Below are 16,155 nucleotides of genomic sequence, written 5' to 3' on the forward strand. Positions count from 1 at the left end.
GCTCTGCGAAGTAGTTCATTGGCCAAACAACAGAGTGTAAATTAACGGCCCAGGATAATGAGTAGTAGGATGAAACACAAGTACGATAAGAACAATAATTCGGAAAGTTTCCTGGATGGAGGTTTAGTACTACTATACAGCCCTCACCGGCGGAAAGGTGTTCCATCCAAATTTTGGTACAGTTAGGAAGGCCCGTACAAAATTGTGAAGAGGATCAGTGATACCATATACCGCATACAAACCATTGGGAAACCACGAAATAGAAGGTTTGTTCACTTGGAGAGGCAATTAGATCGAGAAATTTTGTCTGTTCGGGACAATCAGACTTGGGTGGAGGGCAGTGTGACGAATATTACAATCCCTAAGGTTATTAAATAAAGGCACAACAACATTTAAGCCAGCTACATAAACACACAGTAATCATCATGTACACACATACATAAAAGCAGCAGAGAGATACTCACAAACGCATGTCATCATCAGCTACTACTTCGCTCACATATACACACGCATATGGTTACACACTACAAATATACGCGCGTATGGCTGGTGCCCAGGTAGAGGATTCTAGAAGCAGAAGCTGAGTAGTCCGAAATCAGTTTGATTTAAGCACGCTATTTGTTGCGAAGTATAAGTGTTATTGTACTTTCAAAGTAGTCTAATAAAGACTATTTTGCTTTATTGAATATTGGAGTTATTTATTCAACAGTTTAGTGATACGAACGTTAGTAGAAGGTTGCAAATAAGCGGAATTTCAGTAAATTCGTTGCAATACATTCCTAGTGCATATATGACAAGTCAGCATATTATTATTCTAGTGACTACTTTACGGACACATGCAATTAGATACACATAAATATTATATATAAATATTTTGGCAGTCACATTGACTATTGACTGATCGATAAGCGGGTTGGTCAATGTGACGGGTTGACAAATGTAAACAACTATGCATTGCATGTGCAAGCATTAATAACCCATTGGTGAACTCCCGCTGTGCATGCATAAATATTTGGGTCGGCTATTTGTGTCGTCTATAAGTGCTTGTGTATTTTTATTGTTAAGTGCCTTACGAAAAAGGGGCATTTCCATGTAACACTACATAATGGAAGATAAATTTGATGCAATTTTAACATCACAAAATTCAATTGCTTCGATTATTCTTAAATAAGGCATATTTTGTTTTCCTAGTGCTTCTTCAATTACAATTAATTCTTCGTTAGATAATATGAATTAGTTTATAATTCCTGCTTTTGACCATTGTATTGAATAATCTATGTTTTTAATTCTTCCTTAATGACTTTCAATTTCATTTCAATATTGTTTTCTATTTCTAATTTAAGAGCATCGCCCGATTTAATTTCGCTTAAACTGTATTTTAAATATGAGTTAAATTATTTTTTCTTTCCAAAATAGATTTGTTTATTACTACTTTTTGGTTATTATTACCTACTATAGTAGTTACTTTATCTATTAGTATTTTAAAATCTTCATGGTCAGGGGATCCAGCAAGCCATTTCCAGGATTTGCCAAGTGGTTCAATTGCTCTATTGGTTTTCTTGGGTTTCAGTTGGTATAGGAGGGATCGGATGGATTTTTCCTCTTGGGAAAGGAATGGGTGACTTCAGCTTTTCCTAGTTATGTCATGTTCTATTGTGGCGTGTATGTTGTATAGTAGGGAGTCGTACTGGTCGAGGCCAATAGTGTGTATTAGTCGGAATGTTCCGGTTTGAATCTTCGCGGTTCCTGTGTCTATCGTTACTATGGGACCGGTCGTATAGTCCAAAATTTGGGTTTCCGTATAGCAGGAGGCAAATAGGATCCTGTAATGGCTTTAGTGAACCGTGCGGCCAGATTGTGCCAAAATTGTGTCGTCTTGGTCTTCTAGTACTATAAAAAAAATAAATGTAAGGCGCGATAACCTCCGAAGAGATCTAAGGCCGAGCTTCTCTTCCAATTTGCGTCGTGCTCCTCTTGATTTTCCCTACAAATTGGCCGGACGGGACCTACATGTTTTATGCCGACTCCGAACGGCGTCTGCCAGGCAGATGAGTTTTCACTGAGAGCTTTTCATGGCAGAAATACACTCGGAGCGCTTGCCAGTCACTGCCGAGGGGCGACCCCGCTTAGAAAAATTTTCTTCTAAATGAAAAACCTTATTTCTAAAATTTTGATGTTGCTTTGCCCGGGAGTTGAACCCAGGGCATACGGTGTGATGGCGGAGCACGCTACCATCACACCACGCCACCATATCCTTTTTATATCGGGGTGTTAGTTTGTTTCCTAGTCTTTTGTTTATTTTAACATAAATAATGTCGTTATTGTTGTATGTCCTGAACTCCGTCCTATCTTTATTATGAAGTCGTAAGTCTTTTTCTTGTTTATTTTTAAGATTTTGGGCATTCTCATCTCTGTCCAATGTCATTCGATTTGGTCCTATTGTTCTTCCGAAAAATACTTCCACTGGTTTACGTTTAGTAGTGGAATGAATGGAATAGTTATACTTGAATATGGCTCTATTGAGAAGGTTCTTAAAGTCGGTGTGGGTGTTTTCTGCTTTAGTGGAACGCATCACTTCGGTAAGTGTGGAATGGAATCGTTCTATTTGTCCGTTTATAGAACTTTTGTATGGAGGAGTTTTAAATATTTCAATACCGTATTCGTTTTCTAGCAGTACGGTTATAGGGGCTGCGTTTAGGGATTTTTCGTTGTCCATAACGATATTTTGTGGGATTCCGAATGTTGTCAAGAGACTTCTTAAGGGGGCCTTTATGTCTTCCGTTGCTCTGGAGCGCACAATTTTTGCTTCAGCGTATTTAGAAAATTTATTCGTTACCGTCAGCGCTACTTTGTTGTTAGTATGGGATAGGTCTATATGAACGATATGACCTGGGTAATTAGGGATGGGAGTTGGTTTCAGGATAGGATTTACTGGATTTCTCTCATACTTATTTTTTAAGCAAATTTTGCACTGTTTTGCAATTCGTTTTATTTTGGCGTTTATTTTTGGGAAGTAACACCTTTCTAAGAGTTGGGCTTTATTTTCTGTGGGATTGCGATGAGCCCTATTATGCTTGTTGATGATTTCCGTTTCCTGTTCTGATTCGTTTGTAACATCTCAAATGAATTTTCGGGTATAACGTACTTTGTACCTGCTAAAATGAATTTGTTAAATTGTTTGTATTTTCCCTAAAATGTTGTCTTCAATTTTTAAGCAATTTATTACTGTAGGGTTGAGATATCTTTTCAACAATGTGGTAAGACTTTCTTCTGTAAAGTCGCTTTCAATAATAATGTATCTATGGTAAGTTGGAAAACGTAATCTAAATTGGTATGAAGAGGTTTCGCCAGTAGAAATAAAAATTTTACTTTTAAATGCATTGATAGGTGCGTCTGTATACGGTGGTAAAGTTTGGGCTGAACTTTCGTCACTGTGTTGGATTGCAGACAAATAATTTATTTGTTGTGGTTGTCGAGAAATTGGTCGGCGCCAATATTGTTAAATATGAAAATGAAAATTGAAAATTTGTATTGTGGTTGAACCATACAAATAATTTCTAAAGGTTTTTAAAGCCCATATAATGGTTAAAAGTTCCTTTTCGTTAGTTGCGTAATTTTCCTCGGTCGTTGTCAATGTTCGGGAAATGAACATTATGGGTTTACCACCTTGCTCTAGGAATGCTCCTATGGCGTGGTTTGATGCGTCGGCTGTCAAGTGAAATTCTTTTTCGAAGTCGGGGTCATGACGTCAGAGGATGCTAGTGATTTTTTTAATTCATTAAACGCTTCCATAGTGTTATTGTCGAGAGTAATTTTTATTTTAGCTGAAAGATTTTTGGAAATACGTCCCCCCTCGCCTCTCAAAAGTACCGTTAGGGGCTTGCCGAGTTTTGCCGCGGTTAATTTTTCATCCGGATCAGAAAAAGTTGTGGGTATGAATAGCATAAATTTCGGAGTTTTCCCGTTTGTTCATCCGTAAGATGGTCTGTTCTTATTTCGATATTTTTTACTGATTTTGATTTTTGTTGCTTAATGGCTATTTTCCTATTGTTTTTTATTAGCATATGAGTTCTTGAAGTAAAAATTACGGCTTCTAATTATTTTAGGCTGTCGTTACCGGAAATAACGTGCAAGGATTTAAGTGTGGTTAATATAAAAAATTTAAAGGTTTCGTCTTTTAATCCGAAAAGGTTAATAAAGGTATGGTGGGTTATCTTAACATTTCCTCCCACTGAGGTTGCATTAAAAATTTCCTAGTTGAGAATACGTTTTTTCGCGAGATTTGGTTGAATGTAATTTTTATTTGAGCCCGTGTCAATTAAGAAATTTAGAACTTTCCCGCTACTGTCCTTGCCTTGGAAATATGGTAGCGTGGAATTCGTTAGCCTAAAAAATGAATGTCGGAGAATTCGTATGAGTTTTCTTCATGGAGGCTGTCAAGGGTGCTGTTATCGTGTGCAGTGTATTGGTTGTAATAATCCTGGAATGTTTGTTCATCTAGTTTGTCAGGTTGCTGTCCTAAGTCCGTTTCTGTTGTTTTTATGTTATTTACCCTGTTTTGTTTGAAAGGTTGCCCTATTTGATTGGAAAGAGTTATGGGCCGTTTTCCGGCAAGGAAGTTATTGGTCGGCCTTATCATGTAATTTACGTTCTTTGTCCTGAGAGATTCGTCTATGTCCATTGGGACTGGGGGTTTTGGTTGGGTGGGTCTTGGTGGAGGACTGTTGAACTGGTTGGGTCTAGGGGGTTGTTACAGAGCGTAATTGGGATTTTGAATGTTCGAATTCTTTGGATATTGTTGGTATTGGGGGAATTGTTGGTATTGAGGAAATTGTTAGTATTGGGGAAATTGTTGGTATTGGGGTTGTCAGGAAGATCGGGTAAAGGGAGGTATTGCCTGAGGTAGATGGGCAAGGTGCGGGTAGAATGGCTGATTAGGGTTCTTTCTAGGTGGAAGTGCGGGCCGTTGCTGATATGGCATCTCGAAAATCGGTGGTGGTAATGTGGCCCGTTTATGCACGGTTGGCTGTTGGCATGTGCTGCCCTGAAATTTTGATTCCCTAACTTGATGCATAAATGCAATGCTTCAGGCAGATCAGCCGGCTCTTTCATGCCGAGAAGTCTCGATAGATCGTCTGATAGTCCTCTGACAAAGGTGTCTAGCGCCCTGTCAGGGTATGTGTGTGTGAGGACACCAATGCACTCTTCGCTAATTTCCATGCAGGATATTTTATTTAATATTAGTGATAGGTGTGAGTAAACGTCAATATAAAATTCTTGAACTGATTTCCGACCTTGTTTTAAGTAGGTCATTTGATATTCAAGTGTGCTAAGGTCTCTCTTGTCAGCGTAATACATGGTAAGGCATCGGGAAATAGCCTTCCAGTTAAGGGGGGTATTGTAGGACTCTAGTGCCGCGTCAGCACTGCCTACGATTTTATTACGAATTACTCCAAGGATGCCGAAATATTTCGGTGAGCCTGCGCATGACTCATAAATCCTTAATATTCGTTCAACACTCCTCTTCCAGCTGCTGAACTCAGCTGGGTTTCCACCAAACTCTCGCAAGGATCTAAATACGTCAGGTACCTTGCCATGTCGGCCAGGTTATTCATAAATCTATCATCGATCATTTGATCGGCCATACACAGAGAAAAAAGCTGGTAAAATCAACCAAAATATGGTAGAATCAACCAAAATTACTGTCAATTCTTATCCATTACTCGAAGCTGTTAATTCAACAGCATAAAAAAAAACAACAGTATTTGCCAGTTAAAACAACGAAACATCTGTTGTCTTCATATTAACAGTGACCCTGTTAAATCAACATATTTTCGTCATTTTGAAATTGACAGCTTGAACAACAGTTATTTCTGTTGTCCTAAAAACAACAGTATTTGTGTTAAATTAAAAGACATTCCTGTCGACTTGAAAATAACAGTTTTAAATGTTGAAATAACAGACAGTATGTTAGCTGTAAAACACCTGTGAATGCTGTTGAAATAACAGATATGCTGTTAGTTTTAAAACAGCTATGAATACTGTTAATATAACAGCCATATCTTTTAATTTCTAATCTACCATAATACCCGTTCAAAGAACAAAATGCAGTTAAATACTCTTTTGAGTTTTATTTAATTTATAAAAAGTCTTTAATAGTAAAATACAAATATTTATTGTAATTTTTAAATAATTTTAAGGAATAATATTGTACATATTAAAAAAGTTACAATTGTTTTAGTCGTATATAATTAGTCGTGAAATAATGCCCAAATGAGCAATGACGCTATGGGAAAAATAGCAATTTTGTTGTATTGTATTTATTTTAATTTTGCTGTATTATATTTTATTTTATTTTCATTTCATTTTACTTTAATTAATTATATTTTGTTTCATATAATTTTATAATATTTAATTGTGTTTTAATTTACTGTTTTTTATTTATTTTTTATTATTTTATTTATAAATCTATTATTTATTTTATTTTGTTTGATCTTATTTTACTTTAGTTTATAATTTTATTTATTTTTTTGTTGTTCTTTTTTTATTGTATTGTATCTGTGTATAAAAAAAGCATGGTATTGCTATTAGTTAATACCTATTACAGCTTTTTTTCTTTATATAAGGAACCGTTAACAAAGCTTGAATAATTTTTCCTTTTCTTTAAAACCTCTATGTTTTCTATTGTATCCGTGAGAAGTGTGCCAACTTCAAATATTTTTCTTATGCAATATCTTAACTTAAATACATATGCTTCTGATTTTGACTCTTTTAAAACTGTACGACCGGAAGCAATTTTTTCTGCTATTTCATTGTTTACAGTATGTGTGTAAAATTGTTCAAACATATCATTTTGACTTAAATATTGTGTAAATGTATGCTCCGTTTGTATATTTTTAAATGGGTTTGACAGAATATTTAGGGTTTCTGTAATCTGTGTAGGATTTGAAATCCAAGATGTGACATTTGAAACAATTATTTGACAAACATTTGTTATTTTGGATTGAATAAATATAGCGTCCTTACGCGAGAAATTATCTTTTGCATACAATTCACATGTTAACCTTAAAGCAGATTTATGAATTTCATCCGAAAATTTAAAGTTAATATTTCTCAGATTGCTATTTACAGATTCGGAAGCATTGGCAGCGATGCTAAGGCAGTTTTATTGTAATTTTTCGGCTTATTGGAAAAGTCCAAGTTATCGTCCTCCTCATCATGTAAATTTAAGTGTTTTGGAAATAAGTACTTACGGGAGAAATGCTGAAAACAATTTCTTTGAAAACATTTAAAAACTCCATAGTTTTTTATTTTATGAAAGTCTAGAGTGTTTAAGTGCGAAACTAGACCTGATGCTTTTGGTGAGTTTTCGTAGTATGGAGTTTTAATCTTATAAAAAAAATCTATGAAGCTCCAAACGCCTTTGCAATATAACGGATATTGAAAATTTAAAATGTGAAAAATTTTGAAGCACATATTTAAGCACTTAAGAAGGATGAGAACTTAAACGTTAGCCCATCCCAGTATACAAAAAACTCTGTAAGTTTAATTGGACTTTCACCAACTACAATTATTATTAGCTACAATGTACCGTTTTGGCGTTCAAAACATTGCCTCATATTCAAAACTTCTTCCTCTAAAGTTGACGTTGGCGAAATGCGTAAAACAAAACAGTCCATGGCTTCACTTATGGTGACTTTATTTAGCTTTCCATTACTTTTATATTTCTCTGTAGGAGTGATAACCGAATTAAGTAAGAGTGCTATCATGCAGTTTCTTGAATCTAGATACAAGTAAAAAAATCATTAGTGTTTTTTTTTCTAGAACCACTTTCAAAAAAATATACTCACTGTCATCTATTGATTTGTAGTCTAGCTTGGAACATAGTTCCCTGTATGCTTTGTCCTTTATCTCGTCACTAAATATTTTGGGGACGTGGGGTAAAACTTTCTCCCACATTGCAAAAAATTAAACCTCTGTATTTTTAAAAATCATGTTGAAATCGGATTCAATCTGAAATTAAATTCAATTAAATGTATATTACTATAAAATACATAATGTGTTATTCAAAATTTTTACCAGAATCGGTCCTAGGGTGGCATTCTTATAGAGTGGCCACTCGGAAACTACATCCACAATATCTAAATTTATTATAGACTTTCTTCTTGCCGTGAAGGTTCGTTTCCACTTTTCCTGGACTTCCTCTAGTGATGAGTCGTTATATTTCAGCCAAGATTTAAATATTTCTAAAACGTTGTCATCCACTTCATCGGAGGAGCTTTCACTGTCTTCGTAAAACGACTCTGTGCCCCTTATGGTGCTAGATGAACTTGTTAGTGATAGTCTACGCTTTTTACCGGAACTGAAATAGCGGCCGTAAAGCTTTCCCGAGGGTTTTTCACCACGACGACAAAAATATGTAGCCTATTAAACATTGAATAAAAAAAAAATATTACAAAAATTATTGAAAACTGACGAAGTCGAAGTTCGAATGAAATCGAACCTACATATATCCAGCTTTAGATTTTATCAACTCACCACATTTTCTCCTCGAAACTGTGAGCAAATACAATCTGCCAGAGCCTCCATATCTTTGATCAATAGCTTCTGCCCGTCAGATAAGCAAATGTCTATAATGCAATTCACAACATCTTGTTGATATTTTGGCGTTAGTGTTTTATTGTCGTCATAGTATTCCAAAGCGTCTTGCCCGCAGGTGTTTTTATCAAAATAGCTCTCAAATCCTTATAAATGTATAAATAAGTAAAGCTGTCCATTAAAAAAGGTTTACTTTGCCGGGCGGAATATAATTATAATAAAATTTTTGGGCACGCAGTTTTGTAATTCGATCAATTTTAATGAAACAAAAATAAAGTTTGAAGTTTGCAAAAGTCAACATTGATTTTTATATTTTTTTTTCAATAACTTTGACTGCTCTTTTTGTGATCACTGGTATACATACAGAGACTGAAAATAATACCTGTGAATTAAGACCGCAATTTCGACGAATTGGAGACTCCAACTTACAACCCAGCGAATTCTGAAAAATTATTTGCAATACATTTAATAAAAGATGAATTTTATATCAAAGCCGATATGCATTGAACCCGACCCCCTCAGATTTATTTACACAAACACAACCTTAGTTTTAGAAATTGAATTTTTTTAAAATGATGGTAATAGGTAATTTTGAGCTGTGATAGCTACGGAATGGCTCAACAGATTTAAAAGATCTTGGTAGCATTGGCAAGGTATTCCGAACGGCTTTCCAAAACATACACCGTAAAAATTGTTTATCACACTGAAAAAATGTTTAAATTAAATTTCATCAAAAGCTGAGGTGTTCGGGTTCAAAATCTGCCTTTTTTATAGGGTTTGATATGAAATTCATAAAAACTGTATCGATTTTCTAAAAGACACAATTTTTATTATTATTACTCACGTTTTCTAGTAGCTGCAATTTGGACCGAAACCTAGCCTTTAGGCCCACATCCGTAATATTAGGGAAAATTTTGTCCAGATCACATTCGGTTAAAAGCCCAATTTCTTCCCATCCAATGCCGGCTTCTGTGTTATAGTAGGTACATTTATATGCAATTACAACATTAAAAAAATTATTATAAAGTAACTTACCTTGTAGTTTAGAAAAGGTGTTTTCCAGCCCCCACACCTTCAGGAGATTTAAGAGATTGTCGGGTTCTGCCATTTCTGAAAAATTTAAAGTTTTTAAAATTATATATATGCATGCGATATTTGAATGTTTACTACTATTTTCGTGCTCGGATGCGTGCGTATAGTAATCGCGGTAATGTTCTAGGACCGCGGCCAAGCGCTAAAAATATAGCTAAAAATTTAAACGTGGTACCCAGAGAAGCGTTTTGGCCCCAGGATCTTGAATCCGAGGGCGTAAATCTCATATCTGTGATACCTCTCGAGATATCCGCAAAAACCCGAAAAATGACCCCGGGTCCATCCGAAACCGAGGGTCGGATGCAAAGTTTTCCTGCCCGGAACACCTTTCCGCGTAGGCGAACTTTGGCCGCGCTTTAAAAAAATAACCCTTAGCCGGTCCAACACCGACTACGGCATCCACAGTATTTCTGCGCAGAACACTTTCACCCACAAATTTTTTGCTGTGTACAACAAGAATACAGCAACCACATGAAAACCTGAAATTTCTTTTGCAAATATCTCGAAAATTATTAGAGATATCGGATTTATGCTTCGTACTCGAGATTCTGAGGCCAAAACGCGACTCTGGGTACCACTTTTGTATTTTTGGTAATTATTTACGACAGCATGACACTGGTAATACGCGTCCAAAAATATCGAGAGAGGTATCAAACGACGCGTCTTGACATCAGTATTAATAATCCGATGGCGAAAACTACAAATTTTAACTCGTTAAAAAGATATTAACGAAAACCCGAAAAATTACCCGCGGGTCCTTCCGAAACCGGGGGTGGTATCCATAGTATTTTTGCGCAGAACACCTTTCTGCGTTGGCGGCCTTCGGCCGCGCTTATAAAAAATTACCCTGGGTGGGTCCAACACCGGTTTGTAGACCAAAATATATCCGCGAAAAACACTTATGTTCATAATTTTTTTTTTTGTGGGTACCCCAACATTACAACAACCACATGAAAGTCCCCAACTTTAACTGCAAATATCTCCGGACAGAGATAAAATTTTTCTTTTCCGCCTTCGGATTATTATGGCCGAGGTCAATACGCGTCTTTTGACACCTCTCTCTATATTTTTTTACGCGTATTAGCAGTCGACCCCACAACTCGACTTTTACCCATTTTATGCCGTAATGTACAGTTTGAAATATCTATGGACTATCCAAACTGTTCTTGTTGGTAAGCCACATGGAAGTTTTTACTTAACGAAAATCGCAAACATGTGTACTCAATAAATTTAATTATGGCATTATTTTAGATTGCTCGTTGAATTTGTGGATTTGTGGTTAATTTCGTTGAATTTTGTGATTAATGCGCGCAATGCAAGTTTCAACAAATGCATGCAAGTATGCCCACATGAAAAAACAACAAATTGGAATGCCAATGACAAACTCATTTCCACCATTTCGAAATGCAACTGGCTTAAAATGTATAAAAAGTCATCAATAATTTATCAAATAGTACTTACACTGTTTCAAGATATTCATTAAACGTAATATTCGCGAATTATTCTTTTTACGCTGATTTAATTGGTTTTTATAGTTTTATTAAATTCTCCCTAACACAGACGACAAGGAACAGCAACCGCGACAATTCACAACTCGAAAGTAAAGAGTTGATTTCATGTATTTGCTAGTGATGCACAAACCACACACACAAGATTGCGCACTGCGGATGTAAACAAAAGATCAGCTTTTTTTTATGGGCATTTTTTACGTCATTTTCCTTTAGCTTTCTCTCTTTCTTTGATTCGCTCAAGCAGTCAAGTGTGACGTAGTTGCGCAGAACGAAGCAATTTTGAACTCGTGAATGCGCAATCTTCTGTGTGTGATTTGTGGCTCACAATTATGTTTGAAAATTGGACAATGCAATAATTTAAAATGACAGTAGTCTTGTTGGATCAACCAAAACTTTGTCAACTTGACTGAATTTTGTCAATTAAGTATTAACAGTTTTACTACTGTCCATTCAACAGTGCAGTTGTTGTATCAGTAAATTCCATTGAAGTAACAAAAATTTGGTTGATTTGACAGAATTTGGTCAACTTGTAAGCAACAGTATTGAACTGTTGATATTACTGGGATCCTTTCTTTCTGTGTAGGTTGCTGAGTTGGGTGCAGAGCATCCCTAATCATTCTATTTTCGTGCGTAGTTAAAATCTCCCTCACTAAGGCCTTTATAAGATTTTTGAATTCAGGAGTGGGGTTAGCCAGTTGTTGAATAGAGTCGCCAGGCGTTGTGTTGGCGATGGTGGTCCTGCCGGGGGCGCATTGATGTTCCCTAGCACAGGGGGTCTTTTCAGCCATTTTAATTTATTTTTAGTTTATACTTTTTCGCTAACTATGTTGTTAATTTAGGGTTACCTGGAGATTTTGAATAATTCTGGTTGAGGCGACTGCTTTGTTGTCCGGCAGTAATGGCGCTTTGACGGCGGGGTGGCAATGCTGGAGTTGACGGCGGCTGACCAATATTGTGACTCGTTGCACAAAGGATAAGTTCTCCAATTTTAGCAGATCACCGAATGCGTTTCAGGAAGCCTTTGTATTGAGTTACAGTTGCTCGCATTTTTGTCGGAACTTCTTGCGTATACTGTTTTACAGCTCTTATTTTAATATTCTTTGCACACTTGATAGTATTGCACTGCGATCTTTCGGTCGTCTGCGTATGGTTTATTACTTTACTAACAGCCGTCGCGGAGCCGTGAAGAGAGGTTTTCGTGATTCGATTCGGGAAGAGAGACAAGTGGGGCACTTCGAAGAAAATGGCCCGGAGTGAGGGTGGTGAGGTCTGCTGGATCATGTGAAAGTGGGGAGATGGGACGAGAATTGAGTACGGCTTCTGTAGGAATTAATAAAGTCGAGATTTCCTCAAAGGTAAAGCTGTCTGTTCCGGCGACCTTTGTAAAATGGGTTTTGAAGCTTTTGACGGCAGATTCCCATAATCCGCCCATGTGGGGTGCACCGGGGATATGCACTTCTAATTGATGCCTTGCGCTGCATATTTCTGGACGACGTCTGATGAGACTTCCTTCAGGAATGTCATGAAATCCCTCTCAGTACCACGTCTGGCTCCCACAAAGGTTGGGCCGTTGTCGCTCATCATTTGGCTGGGGTATACTCGACGGCCCAGGAAGCGGGCAAAGACAGCGAGGAATGCTTGGCTGGTGAGATCGGAGCATAGTTCTAGATGAACGGCTTTGGTGGCGAAACAGAAAAAGACGGCAACTTAGCGTTTCGCCCGCGTGGGGGATCGGAGCATGGAGGCTTTTAGTTGGAACGGGCCGGCGAAATCCACGCCAGTGATTCTAAACGGAGGTGAGAAGGTACAGCGTTCGGGGGGTAAGGGTGCCATTATTCGGGAACGGGTGTTCTGCTTATGAATTGTGCAGGTTTTACATTGGAAATGAACTTCTTGAGCAGGGGTTTGAGACGTGCAATATAGAATTCTTGCCTTATGACTTGTTGCATGAGGCGGACGTCCGCATGAAGCAAATCGTAGATACAGGAGGTAGAGCCGAGATTTCTCGGGGAGAATAATGGGGTGACGTTCTTTATGTGGGATATTGGCGTGTGCAAGTCGTCCATTGACACGAAGAACACCGCTTTGGGCCAGGAAGGGATGAATTGCCAGCAAGGGACTCCACCTCCCGAGTGGTTTGGAATTCTCTAAACAAGCTCTTTCTAAGGCGAAAATTCAAGCTTGCGTCAAGATAATCAGGCGGTGTTTAGCGTGAGTTAGGTCAGCAGGCGACAATGTGGGATCGTTTGGGCACGGTTGCCGCTTATCGCGGCCTTTAGTTTATCGATAAACTTTAACACATACGCTATTACACGTATAGCACAGGAATAAGAGGAGAATCGGTCTAATATGTCATCCGTTTCGTCAGCGGCGTGTAGGGCGGCGACTCGTCGTAGCTCGGGGAGTTCGACGCTTCTGACCATGGATTTCGGCCAATCTTCGGGGGTCTGGAAATCCACTCAGGTCCGATCCTCCAGAGCTATGACCTGGCTAGATCCAGGGGGAGGGATCCTCTGGTGCCCATGTCTGCCGGGTTATCCTTGCTGCGCAAATGTCGCCAAGGGACATTTCCTACGAGGTCTATAAGCTGCGCTGTTCGGTTAGAGGCGTATGTTTTCCAAGAGTGTGGCTTTTCCAGCCAGGCTAGCACGATTTTAGAATCTGACCACATAGCTAATTTATTTTGACTTAGGCCTAGATTCGGTTGGACTACGGCGACTAATTTTGCTAATAAGAGCGCTACGCATAGCTCCAGGCGTGGCAAACTAATCGTCTTGAGCGGAGCCACTTTACCTTTGTACACTATAAGGTGAGAGTATACCTGAGTACCGACGGTAGTTCTTAGGTGTTGAGTTGCGCAATAAGCCTTTTCTGAGGCGTCGCAGAATCCATAGAGCTTAACATATTGATCGGGCGAAAAATTCATCCATCGAGGTTTTTGGATGGCTGAGATAGGGGGAAGATTTTTTGAGTACCGCGCCCATTTATCTAGACGGATGAGTTTAACCTCCTCGTTCCACTCGGTCCCGTCTAACCGCAATTCTTGCATCAATATTTTGACCTGTATCATGATTGACGTTAGCCACCCTGCGGGGTCGAAAAGTTTTGCAATGGAGGAGAGAATCTGTCGCTTAGTGGCTGCTGTACAAGCCGATGCTGAGTCCACTGTGTAGGAGAACGTGTCCGAAAGTGCATTCCACTGAATGCCCACGAAAGGCGCGCAGTTAACCCCGAAGGTGAGTTTTTAACTTGTAGTCTTTTATTGGACTGTGTTCTGGGGTTCCGAATATTATCCGTTGGTAATCTCTGTCAACGGGGTGTAAGAGAATTTGGCGGTACATTTTCTCGACATCGCCATTACTAACAACATAAGTCGGAGATCGAGTTGGAGGGTTGGTCCGGTACATAAAACATAGTTGAGGGAGTGACCGGAACCCGACTTTTTAGAGGCGCTGAATACAACTCTGAATTTTGTTGTCTTTTTGTCTGGCCTTACGACTGCATGGTGAGGGAGATAGAGCAAGCAGTATTTACCCCGAGATTCTACTTCATTGGGACTGCATCCTTCCATGTGGCCTAAGGACAGATATTCTTCGAGTACTTGGTCGTACAGCTGCTTGAGATCGCCTTTTTTCAGAGGGTACGTTCCATGCCATGGAACTGTCGTAGGGCTGCAGTACGGGATTGACCTTGGTCGATATCGTTCGGGAATCTTGGTTTAAAGGGGAGCCGAACCATATATCGACCGTCACCCATGCGAGTGGTGGGGCTTTGATAAACGTATTCGCACGTTTTATCTTCTGGGATTTCCACTCGCGTTCTGGGTATATCTTCAATTTCCCAGAATTTCCGTAGCTGTTCATTCAGCGGGACATTCGTCACTTCCCATGCTTAAGAGGAGTGTGCTCCCACCCTTTCGGGGTGTGGCCACTTATTATCTAGCCAAATATTGTGTTTTGGGCTAGCAGTGTGGGGGAGATCTTTTCGATGCCATTTAGCATGATTTGAGGGATGAGATCGCTGCCTAATACCAGATCGATTTGGGATGTATTCCGATAATTTTGGTCGGCTAGTTTAAGGTGAGACCATTTTTTACTATATTCGGGGTTTAGCCTCAGTGTTGGTAGTTGCCTAGTGAGACGAGGTAGGACTATTTCCTGGGGCTTTATTTTTCCTTATGGTAATTTGAGACTAGAGTCAGTGAGCACAGCTTGTCGGAGGTTTGTACTACTCCGCCTCCCATGCCCCATATTTCAAATAGGGAGTGGGTATATGGAAGGCCTAGCGTAGTCTGAGCTTTTGATGAGATGAAGCTCTGTCCCGACCCTTGATGCACTAAGGCTCTGAGCCCGAAGCAGTTCCCTCTGTGTTCTATCGACACTATCGCTGTGGGGAGAATGATTTGGCTATCATTGTCGGAGTGAAGCGATTGAACGTGGGCTGCCTCGGATGGATGTTTCTCGGGTGTCGTCCGGCTGATGTCCTGGTCCCTGGTGGTTCCGATGGTTGCTACTTGGGATGTCGTCCTTTCTACTCCGGTCGTTTGAGGGGGACCTGCGTTATCATGTAGGGTGGAGTTGTGGCGACCTTGGCAGTAGAGGCACGATCTTGTGCTTGTGCAATCTTGTAAGAGGTGGGTTTGAGATAGCCAGCTTTCGCACAGGTTGCTATCTCTCACGATTTTTTTCCGCACAGGGATTGATAGCTTCTTGTAACGCAAGCAGCTTTGTAGCGTGTGGGAGGACGCCTTGCACATTCTGCAGGCGTAGTTTTTTTGATGCTCGGCCACATTTTGTGCGATTTTGGGAGTAGTTGCTATTTTGCGGGGAGTTGCGGGTGTGGTCTTGGTTTGAGCATTCCTGAACTGGGGGTTGTTTTGACTTGGGGAGGCCTCGAGAAATTTGTGGAGGTTGGATTATATCGGGGTTTGGCTGGTCGCCATTGATCCACCCTT

At 39.2% G+C, this 16,155-nt stretch overlaps 1 protein-coding gene and 1 long non-coding RNA gene across 9 annotated transcripts in view; one reads left to right on the top strand and one right to left on the bottom strand.

Moving 5' to 3' along the window:
* The window catches only part of Nepl16 (Neprilysin-like 16), a 2,088,045-nt gene that overhangs the window by 548,351 nt on the left and 1,523,539 nt on the right, over positions 1–16,155 (top strand). The window lies entirely within an intron of this gene.
* On the bottom strand, positions 9,356–11,237 carry LOC137236971 (uncharacterized). Its single transcript, XR_010948733.1, has 3 exons — positions 11,152–11,237; positions 9,634–9,708; positions 9,356–9,567 (listed from the first exon to the last, which is right to left on the bottom strand). It is a non-coding gene; the product is annotated as an uncharacterized lncRNA (long non-coding RNA).

This window comes from Eurosta solidaginis, chromosome 1, assembly GCF_040869045.1.
Source record: "Eurosta solidaginis isolate ZX-2024a chromosome 1, ASM4086904v1, whole genome shotgun sequence".
Lineage (NCBI taxonomy): Eukaryota > Metazoa > Arthropoda > Insecta > Diptera > Tephritidae > Eurosta > Eurosta solidaginis.